Consider the following 12562-nt stretch of genomic DNA (forward strand, 5'->3'; position numbering starts at 1 on the left):
ATTTAACATTAATTTATGATTTAATGATCCATTAATAATGATTATAAGAAAAAATTACCTTAGGGATAACAGCGTAATTTTTTTTTTTAGTTCTTATAAGAAAAAAAGTTTGCGACCTCGATGTTGGATTAAGATAAAATTTAAATGCAAAAGTTTAAAATTTTTGATCTGTTCGATCATTAAAATCTTACATGATCTGAGTTCAAACCGGTGTGAGCCAGGTTGGTTTCTATCTTTAGAAAAATATAATATTTTAGTACGAAAGGATCAAATATTAAAAATAATTTTTATAAAATGAATGTTATTAATAAATTAATAACTATTTTGGCAGAAAAAATGTAATGATTTTAGAAGTCATGAATATATAATTATTTATATATATAGTAAATGATACTAAAAGATATAATATTATTTATTATTGGAATATTAATTATAATTATTGGTGTTTTAGTAGGGGTTGCTTTTTTAAATTAGAACGTAAAAGTTTTAGGTTATATTCAAATTCGAAAAGGACCTAATAAAGTTGGTTTTATAGGAATTTTACAGCCTTTTTCTGATGCTATTAAATTATTTACTAAGGAGCATACTTTTCCTAATTATTCTAATTATATATCTTATTATTTTTCTCCTGTTATTAGATTTATTATTTCTTTAATATTATGAATATTAATTCCTTATTATTTTAATATAATTAGATTTAATTTAGGAATTTTATTTTTTTTATGTTGTACTAGTTTAGGAGTTTATACTGTTATGGTTGCTGGATGATCTTCTAATTCTAATTATGCTTTATTGGGAGGTTTACGAGCAGTTGCTCAAACTATTTCTTATGAAGTTAGATTAGCTTTAATTATATTATCAAGAATTATTTTAATTATAGATTTTAATTTAATATTATTTTTTTTTTACCAAGAAATAATTTGATTTTTATTTTTAATAATTCCTTTAAGATTATGTTGAATATCGTCAAGATTAGCTGAAACTAATCGAACTCCTTTTGATTTTGCTGAAGGGGAAAGAGAATTAGTATCAGGGTTTAATATTGAGTATAGAAGAGGGGGATTTGCTTTAATTTTTTTAGCAGAATATTCTAGAATTTTATTCATAAGATTATTATTTATTTTAATATATATAGGAGGTTATAGGCTTAGATTAATTTTTTATTTAAAATTAGTTTTTATTTCTTTTTTATTTATTTGAGTGCGGGGACACTTTACCTCGATATCGTTATGATAAATTAATATATTTATCTTGAAAAGGGTATTTACCTATTTCATTAAATTTTTTATTATTTTTTATTGGGGTACAAAATTTTTTTAAATTAAATAATATTTTTAGTATAAATTAATAGAATAAGTATTCTTTCTTAAGTTTTCAAAACAAATGCTTATACAAGCTCATTAATTTAAGTATTAATTAAAAATTAAGTTATCTCAAAATTTATTAATAATAGGATTAATAATAAAATAAGAAAAGTATATAATAGTTAATAATTGGCCAGTAATAATGTAAGGGTCTTCAACTGGTCGTGCTCCAATTCAAGTTAATAAAAAAATAGTAATAATTATAATTCAGAAAATAATTTGGTTAATAGGATAGAATTGAATTCCTTGTATTTTTTTATTAAATGTAAATGGTAAGATAATTAAAATTAAGATAGATATAACTAAAGCAATTACTCCTCCTAATTTATTAGGAATAGATCGTAAAATTGCATAAGCGAATAAGAAATATCATTCAGGTTGAATATGGATAGGAGTTACTAATGGATTAGCAGGAATAAAATTATCTGGATCTCCCAATAAATAAGGATTAGTTAAAGTTAAAAGAGTTAATAATAAAATTAAAATAATGAATCCAATTAAATCCTTAAATGTAAAAAATGGGTGAAAAGGAATTTTATCTAAATTACTATTAATTCCTAATGGATTATTAGATCCTGTTTGATGTAAGAATAAAAGGTGAATTATTGTTAATATAAGAATAATAAAAGGAAATAAAAAATGGAAAGAATAAAATCGAGTTAGAGTAGCATTATCTACAGCAAATCCTCCTCAAATTCAATTTACTAATATAGTTCCTAAATAAGGAATAGCTGAAAGAAGATTTGTAATAACAGTAGCTCCTCAAAAAGATATTTGTCCTCATGGTAAAACATATCCTATAAATGCAGTTGCCAAGTTGCCATTAGAACAAATAAAATAATAACTCCAATTATTCAAGTAAATTTTAAATTGAAAGATTCATAATAAATTCCTCGTCCAATATGTAAATAAATACAAATAAAAAAAAAAGAAGCTCCATTGGCATGTAATGTTCGAATTAATCAACCATAATTTACATTTCGACAAATATAATTAACACTATAAAATGCTATTTCAATATTTGCTGTATAATATATAGTTAAAAATAAACCTGTTAAAATTTGAATAATAAGACATAAAGCTAAAAGAGATCCAAAATTTCATCAAATGGAAATATTAGAAGGAGAAGGAAGATCAATTAATGAACTGTTAATAATTTTAAGTAAAGGATGGGTTTTTCGTAAGGTTGAAAATTTATTTATCATTAGAAATTAGATGAACGAAGTGGGCGAAAAAAATATTTGTAATTTTTACTACTGCTACGAGTGCAATAAATAAATAAATAATTATTATTGTTATTAAAAAATATGTTTGATTATTATATAATTTAGATAAATTAATTTTATTTTCATTATTAAAAAAATATAAGGATTAAGAATATCATTTATTTCATAATTGAAGAAGAAATTAAGTCAATTTATATTATATATATATATTATTGAAATAAAGAAAATAATAATAGAAAAAAATAGAAAAATATTTTTTAAATAAATATTAATATTAAATATTTCATTGGAGGCAATTCTAGAAACATAAATAAATAAAACTAATAATCCTCCTAAAAATACTAGGAATAAAATATAGGAAAATCAATAAGTATTTAATAATATGCCAGATAGTATACAAGTAAGTAAAGTTTGAATAAGAATTATTAATCCTATTGATAAAGGATGATTTAAAAATAATATAATAAAAGAAAATAATATAATTATTAATGAAATAAAAATTTTAATGATATCAAAGAATATTTTAATAAAAATAATAATTTTGGAGATTATAGATAAAGAAATTCTTTTTCTTTGAAGTTTTTAAAGAAAAAGACTTATTTTTGATTTACAAGACCAATGTTTTATTTAAACTATAAAAACTACTAATGATAATAAATATGATAATAGTTATTTTAATTATATTTATTTTTGGGAATATAATTTTTGCTCTAAACATAAACATTTATTAATTGTTTTATTAAGTTTAGAATTTATTGTTTTAAGAATTTTTTTTTTTTTGTTATTACTTTTAATAATATAGAAAATGATACTTATATAATAATAGTTTTTTTATTATTTTCAGTATGTGAAGGAGCTTTAGGTTTATCAATTTTAGTTTCTATAATTCGTACTCATGGTAATGATTATTTTCAAAGATTTAATTTATTATAAAATGATAAAATTTTATTTATAATAATTTTTATAATTCCTTTATGTTTTTTAAAAAATATATTTTGAATGGTTCAAATAATAATAATAGTGATTATATTTTTATTTATAAATTTAAGTATTAATATTTATAATTTTAGAAATTTAAGATATATAATAGGTTGTGATTTAATTTCATATGGGTTAATTTTATTAAGAATTTGAATTTGCTTATTGATAATTATAGCAAGAGAAAATTTGAATAAAATAAAATTTTACTCAAATTTTTTTTTATTTAATGTTTTAATTTTATTAATTATATTATATTTAATTTTTAGTGTAATAAATTTATTTTTATTTTATTTATTTTTCGAAAGAAGATTAATTCCTACTTTATTATTAATTATTGGATGGGGTTATCAACCTGAACGAATTCAGGCAGGAGCTTATTTATTATTTATACTTTATTTGTTTCTTTACCTATATTAATAGGAATTTTTTTTATTTTTCATAACTTAAATTATATAATTATATATTTTTATAAATTTTTTAGAATAGATTATTTTTTATTATATTTATCAATAATTTTGGCTTTTTAGTAAAGATACCTATATATTTTGTTCATTTATGACTTCCTAAGGCTCATGTAGAGGCTCCGGTTTCAGGTTCAATAATTTTAGCTGGAATTATGTTAAAATTAGGAGGTTATGGACTTTTACGAATTATAATTCTTTTTCAAAAAATTGGAATAAAATTTAATTTTATTTGAGTAGTTATTAGATTATTAGGTGGTTTATTTATTAGATTAAATTGTTTTTGTCAAGTTGATATGAAATCTTTAATTGCTTATTCGTCAGTAGCCCATATAAGATTAGTGATTTGTGGTATTATAACTATAAATTACTGAGGTTATGTAGGTTCTTATATTATAATAATTGGTCATGGTTTATGTTCTTCAGGAATATTTTGTTTAGCTAATATTAATTATGAACGTTTACAAAGACGAAGATTATATATTAATAAGGGGATAATAAATTTTATACCTTCGATAAGATTGTGGTGATTTTTATTAATATCCTCAAATATAGCAGCTCCACCTTCAATAAATTTAATGGGAGAGATTAGATTAATTAATAGAGTAGTAGGATGATCTTGATTATCAATAATTACTTTGATTATGATTTCTTTTTTTAGAGCTGGTTATAGATTATATTTATATTCTTATACACAACATGGAAAATATAATTTAGGAATTTATAGATTTTATACAGGGGTATCACGGGAATATTTAATATTAATATTACATTGATTACCTCTTAATGTTTTAGTTTTAAAAATTGATTATTTTTTTATTTGATTTTATTTAAATAATTTAAATATAAAATATTGATTTGTGGAGTCAAAAATATGAAATTTCATTTTAAATCATTAAAAGATATTCTATTTGTTTTATTAGATTTTTTTTTTTATTTTTTTTTAGAATAATAAGTTTTTTTTTTATAATATATTTTATTATGGAGAATTTAACTTTATTTTTAGAGTGGGAAATTATTTCTTTTAGGTCTATAAGAGTAGTAATGTCTATTTTATTGGATTGAATATCTTTATTATTTTTAATATTTGTTTTAATAATTTCTTCTTCTGTAATTTATTATAGAGGAAGATATACATTCAGAGTTAAATTTAAATCGATTTATTATTTTAGTTTTATTATTTGTATTATCGATAGTTTTATTGATTATTAGACCTAATATAATTAGAATTTTTTTAGGATGAGATGGGTTAGGTTTAGTTTCATATTGTTTGGTAATTTATTATCAAAATATTAAGTCTTATAATGCAGGAATATTAACTGCTTTATCTAATCGTATTGGAGATGTAATAATTTTAATGGTTATTGCTTGAATAATAAATTATGGTAGATGAAATTATATTTTTTATTTAAATTTTATAAATAATGATTTTATAATAAAATTTATTAGATTTTTATTAATTATTGCAGCTATAACAAAGAGAGCTCAGATTCCTTTTAGATCTTGATTACCTGCAGCAATAGCAGCTCCTACTCCAGTATCGGCTTTAGTTCATTCTTCTACTTTAGTTACTGCTGGCGTTTATTTATTAATTCGATTTAATATGATGTTAGTTGATATAATTTTTTTAAAGTTTTTATTAGTTTTATCAGGGTTAACTATATTTATGGCTGGTATTTCTGCTAATTATGAATTTGATTTAAAAAAAATTATTGCTTTATCTACTTTAAGACAATTAGGATTAATAATAAGAATTTTAAGAATAGGATTAGCTGATTTAGCTTTTTTTCATTTATTAACTCATGCTATGTTTAAGGCTTTATTGTTTATATGTGCGGGTGTTATTATTCATATAATAAATGATATTCAAGATATTCGTTATATAGGAGGAATTAGATTTTATATTCCTTTAACTTCATTATGTTTAAATATTTCTAATTTAGCTTTATGCGGTATTCCTTTTTTAGCTGGATTTTATTCAAAGGATTTAATTTTAGAAATAGTTAGTATAAGAAATTTAAATATATTAATTTTTTTTTTATATTATTTTTCTACTGGTTTAACTATATTTTATACTATTCGTTTATTATTTTATTTAATAATTAATGATTATAATTTATTAGTAGTTTATAATTTATATGATGAGGATTATATAATATTAAAGAGAATATTTATATTATTAGGAATAAGATTAGTAGTAGGAAGAATATTAAGTTGATTAATTTTTTAATTATCCTTATATAATTTATTTACCTTTTAATATAAAAATAATAGTAATTTATGTAAGAATATTAGGATTATTAATAGGATATTTAATTAGAAATATAAAAATTTATTCTGTGAATAAATTTTTAATAACTTATAGTTTAAGAAATTTTTTATGTTTAATATGATTTATACCTAATTTATCTACTTATGGTTTAAATTATTATTTTTTAAAATTAGGTCAAAATATTATAAAAAATATTGATATGGGATGAAGAGAAATTTATAGAGGTCAAGGTATATTTGATATTATTAAAAATTATTCTGTTTACTATAATTTTTATCAAATAAATAATTTTAAAATTTATTTATTTAGTTTTATTTTATGAATATTAATTATATATTTAATATTTTTAATTTAATTAATTTAAATAGCTTATAAAAAGAGCATAATATTGAAGATATTAGGGAGATTATTAAATCTTTAAATATTTATAAAAAATTTTTTTTTATTTTTACAATGAAAATGTAATGTTTTAATAATAAACTATATAAATAGAAATATTAATGGTTATTAACCACTATAATTTAAGTTAGTAGCTTAATTTTTATATTTCATAATTTAATTGGAATTTTTTATTCAATAATATCATTAACAGTGATATACCTCTATTTTGGTTTCAATTAATTATTTAAATAAGGAGTTATTAACTCTTTCTTTTAAGTCGAAATTAAATGCAATATTTGCTTCTTATTTAAGATAAATTAAAAATTAATATTTTTTGAATGCAAATCAAATGTTTTTTATAAACTATAATCCTAATTTGTTCAATTAAGTATATTTTGATTTCATTCATGATAAAGTCCAATTAATAATATAATTAAAAAAAAAAATCTAATTTTTATTATTGTAGAAAAATTTACTAAGTTAAAACAATTAATTAAAGGGAAAATTAATGCAATTTCAATATCAAAAATTAAAAAAATTATAGTAATTAAAAAAAAATGAAGAGAAAATGGTATTCGTGCAGAAGATTTGGGATCAAATCCACATTCAAATGGAGAATTTTTTTCTCGATCTATAAATGATTTTTTTGATAAGATTAAGGATAAAAGTATTAAAATATTAGAAATTAATATAATTATAATAGTTAATGTTAATAATAAATTAATTATTTATATTAAATTAAATTAAACTTTTTGATTGGAAGTCAAATATACTAAATATATTATATAAATAAATTAGTTTCCTCATCAATAAATTGAAATATAAAGGAATAATCATACTACATCAACAAAATGTCAATATCATGCTGCTGCTTCAAATCCAAAATGATGATTATTAGAAAAATGGAAATTTAAATGACGGATAAGACAAATAGAAAGGAAAATTGTTCCAATAATTACATGAAGTCCATGAAATCCTGTTGCTACAAAAAAAGTAGAACCATAAATTCTATCTGCAATAGAAAAAGAAGCTTCAAAATATTCATATGCTTGTAGAATAGAAAAATAAATTCCTAATATAATAGTAATAAATAATCCTTGAGTTATTTGAGAAAAATTATTTTCTATAATTGCATGGTGAGCTCAGGTGACTGTAATTCCTGAGGTAATTAAAATAATTGTATTTAATAATGGAATTTGAAAGGGGTTAAATGGGATAATTCTAAAGGGAGGTCATATTGCCCCAATTTCAATATTAGGTGAAAGACTACTATGAAAAAAAGCTCAAAAAAATGAAATAAAGAAAAATACTTCAGAGATAATAAAAAGAATTATTCCTCATCGTAAACCTTTTGATACAAATAAAGTATGTTTACCTTGGAAAGTACCTTCTCGACAAATATCTCGTCATCATTGATATATTGTTAATAAAATAATTATGTAGCCTAAAATTATTAAATTTATGTTAAAATTGTGAAATCATTTAATTATTCCTGTAACTAAAGTTATTACTCCAATGGATCCTGTTAAAGGTCAAGGACTAAAATCTACTAAGTGGTAAGGGTGATTATTGTGTATTGTCATTAATTAGTTTCACTAGAATATAATGTTCTAAGAATAGAAATTACATAAGATTGAATAATTGCAACTGCTGATTCAAGAATTAATAATAAAATTTGAATAAAAATTAGAAAAATTAATATATAGGAAGGTATATTAATTCCAGTATTTCTTAATAATGTAAGAAGAAGATGACCTGCAATTATATTAGCAGTTAGTCGAACTGCTAATGTTCCTGGTCGAATAATATTACTAATTGTTTCAATTAATACTATAAAAGGTATAAGAATACTAGGAGTTCCTTGAGGAATTATGTGAATAAATATATGTTGGTAATTATTAATTCAACCATATAGTATGAATCTTAATCATAATGAAAGGGAGATAGAGAGAGAAATTGTTAAATGACTTGTTCTAGTAAAAATATAAGGAAATAGTCCTAAAAAATTATTAAATAAAATAAAAGAAAATAATGAAATAAAAATAAAAGTTGATCCATTAAATCTATTAGGACCTAATAAAGTTTTAAATTCATTGTGTAATTTATTAAGAATTAAATTTCAAAAAACAAATTTACGATTGGGAATAAATCAAAATGAATATGGAATAATAATTAAACCAATAAAGGTTCTAATTCAATTTAATTGTAGATTAAATAAATTAGTTGAAGGATCAAAAATTGAAAATAAATTACTTATCATTTTCAGTTAAAATTTTTTTTAATATTTTTATTTTGATTATTATTAAAATTATTTTTATTTAAAAAAATATAATAATTTATAATATTAAATAAAATAAAGATACAAATAAAAAAAAAAAAAGATAAAATTCAATTAATGGGTATTATTTGAGGAATAAAAGAATATTACTTTAGTAATAATATAAATTTGACATATTTATGTTATAAATTTAACTAATTCTTTCATTAGAAGTAATTGCTAATTTACTATTAAGTGGTTTAAGAGACCAATACTTGCTTTCAGTCATCTAATGAAGAATAATTATTAATTCAATTAATAAAATTTTTAATAGAAATTCTTTCAATTACAATAGGTATAAATCTATGATTTGATCCACAAATTTCAGAACATTGACCATAAAAAATTCCTGGGCGATTAATATAAAGATTTCCTTGATTGAGTCGACCAGGATTAGCATCAATTTTAACTCCTAGAGAAGGGATAGTTCACGAATGAATTACATCTGTTGCTGTAATTATAATACGAATTTGATTATTTATAGGTAAGACAATACGATTATCAACATCTAATAAACGGAAATTTTTTATTTCTGAATTATTATATTGAATTATATAAGAATCAAATTCAATATTATTAAAGTCAGAGTATTCATAGCTTCAATATCATTGATGGCCAATAGATTTTAAGGTGATTAATGGATTATTAAGTTCATCTAATAGATATAAAAGACGAAGAGAAGGTAAAGCTACAAAAATTAGGGTGATAGCTGGAATGATTGTTCAAATTAGTTCAATTATTTGACCTTCTAGTAAAAATCGATTAATATAATTATTAAAAAATAAGTTAATCATTAAATATCTAACTAAAATAGTAATTATAATTAAAATAACTAAAGTATGATCATGAAAAAAAATAATTTGTTCTATTAGGGGAGATGCTCCATTTTGGAGATTAAAGTTAGATCAGGTTGCCATTTCTAAAAAAAGGATAATCCTTTATAAATGGGGTTTAAATCCATTACATATAATCTGCCATATTAGAAATTTCTTAAAATAGGAAGTTCATTATAAGAATGTTCTGCTGGAGGTAAATTTTGCAGTCATTCAATAGAAGATGATATATTAAGGGAGAATAAAATTATTCGTTTATTAATTATTGATTCTCAAATAATTAATATTATTATTATTATAGATAATAAAGAAATATAAGAGCCAAAAGAGGAAATGATATTTCAAGAAATGAAACTGTCAGGATAATCAGAATATCGACGAGGTATTCCTGCTAATCCTAAAAAATGTTGAGGAAAAAAAGTTAAATTTACTCCAATAAATATTGTAAAAAATTGAATTTTTAAAAGAAAAGGATTAAGGGAAAGACCTGAAAATAAAGGATATCAGTGAATAAATCCTCCTATAATTGCAAATACAGCTCCTATAGATAAGACATAATGAAAATGAGCTACTACATAATAAGTATCATGAAGGGAAACATCAATAGATGAATTTGCTAAAATTACACCAGTTAATCCTCCAACAGTGAAAAGAAAAATAAATCCTAAACTTCATAAAATAGAAGGACTGTAATTAATTTGTGTTCCATGTAAAGTGGCGAGTCAACTGAAAATTTTAATTCCCGTAGGTACGGCAATAATTATTGTGGCTGAGGTAAAGTAAGCTCGAGTATCAATATCTATTCCTACTGTAAATATATGATGAGCTCAAACAATAAATCCTAAAAGGCCAATTGCTATTATAGCATAAATTATTCCTAAACAACCAAAAGTTTCTTTTTTACCTCTTTCTTGAGAAATAATATGAGAAATTATTCCAAATCCAGGTAAAATTAAAATATAAACTTCAGGATGGCCAAAAAATCAAAATAAATGTTGATATAAGATAGGATCTCCTCCTCCAGCAGGATCAAAGAAAGAAGTATTAAGATTACGATCTGTGAGAAGTATAGTAATAGCTCCAGCTAAAACAGGGAGAGATAGAAGTAATAATAAAGCTGTAATACCTACTGCTCATACAAATAAAGGTATTTGATCGAAAGATATGTTATTAACTCGTATATTAATAATTGTTGTAATAAAATTAATTGCTCCTAGAATGGAAGAAATTCCTGCTAAGTGTAAGGAAAAAATAGCTAGATCAACTGATCTGCCTCTATGTGCAATATTAGAAGAAAGAGGGGGGTAAACTGTTCATCCTGTGCCTGCTCCATTTTCAACAATTCTTCTAGAAATTAATAAAGTTAAAGAAGGGGGTAAAAGTCAAAATCTTATATTATTTATTCGAGGAAAGGCTATATCAGGAGCTCCTAATATTAAAGGGACTAATCAATTACCAAATCCTCCGATTATGATTGGTATAACTATAAAAAAAATTATAATAAAAGCATGAGCTGTAACAATAGTATTATAAATTTGATCATCTCCAATTAAAGAGCCAGGATTTCCTAATTCAGTTCGAATTAATAAACTTAAAGAAGTGCCTAAAATTCCAGCTCAAATTCCAAAAATAAAATATAATGTTCCAATATCTTTATGATTAGTAGAATATAGTCATTTTCGCTAATAAAATGGCTGAAATATAAGCGATAAATTGTAAATTTATTTATGAGAAATAATCTCTTTTATTAATTAAGTCTTATAGTCAATAATGATGTAAAATTGCAAATTTTAAGGAGTAATTTTTTTTTTACTAAGGCTTAAAGAATTTCTTTTTTTATAATTTTGAAGATTATTAGTTTATATAACTTAAAACCTTACATAAAAAAAAAAGTTCTTAAGATTATTCCTAGTAAAGAAATTATACTTAGTAAATTAATAATAAATAATGAGTTAATTTTAGAAAAAAATTTAAATCATTTTATTTTTAGATAATTAAATATTAGTGATGAATAAACAATTCGAATATAATAAAATAATAAAATTAAACTTATTATAATAAAAATAAAAGTAATAAAAAAAAGTTGATTATTTAATAAAAAATTAATAATAATTCATTTAGGGAAAAAACCTAAAAATGGTGGTAATCCTCCTAATGATAAAAAATTAATCAGGAAAGAAATTTTAATTAAAGAATTTATGTTAATAATAAATAATTGATTAATAAAGTAAACATTTAAAAAATTAAATAAAAAGCATATAATTCTAATTAAAAATGAATAAAAAATTAAATAAAATATTCATAAGTTTTCTCTAATTATTAAAGCTGCTAATATTCATCCTAAATTATTAATTGATGAAAAAGATATAAGTTTTCGTAAAGATGTTTGGTTAAATCCTCCTAAAGCACCAATAATAGCATTGAGAATTATAATTATAATTAAAAAGTTATAATTTATATAATAAGACAATAAAATTATGGGGGAAATTTTTTGTCAAGTTATAATAATAAAACAATTAAATCATGATAATCCTTCAATAATATTGGGAAATCAAAAATGAAAAGGGGCTGATCCTATTTTTATTAATATAGAAGAATTAATTATAATAGATAAAAAATAATTAATTTCAAATCTTTTAATTATAATTATTTTAATTAAAATTGAAAATAAAAAATTAATAGAAGCAATTGCTTGAGTAAGGAAATATTTTAAAGCTGCTTCAGAAG

At 21.0% G+C, this 12562-nt stretch overlaps 3 pseudogenes; 2 read left to right on the forward strand and 1 right to left on the reverse strand.

Annotated features, from left to right (window-relative positions):
* The first annotated feature begins 6 nt into the window (after positions 1-6).
* LOC137932552 (NADH-ubiquinone oxidoreductase chain 1-like) lies at positions 7-2018 on the forward strand (annotated as a pseudogene).
* Positions 2019-4328: 2310 nt separating this feature from the next.
* On the forward strand, positions 4329-6252 carry LOC137932553 (NADH-ubiquinone oxidoreductase chain 5-like; annotated as a pseudogene).
* A 1223-nt stretch (positions 6253-7475) lies between these two features.
* LOC137932554 (ATP synthase subunit a-like) lies at positions 7476-9094 on the reverse strand (annotated as a pseudogene).
* Between the last annotated feature and the right edge of the window lie 3468 nt (positions 9095-12562).

The sequence above is a fragment of the Battus philenor genome, unplaced genomic scaffold (assembly GCF_028537555.1).
Source record: "Battus philenor isolate CCGP_79_NKW_IND1 unplaced genomic scaffold, ilBatPhil1.0.hap1 SCAF_95, whole genome shotgun sequence".
Taxonomy (NCBI): Eukaryota; Metazoa; Arthropoda; class Insecta; order Lepidoptera; family Papilionidae; genus Battus; species Battus philenor.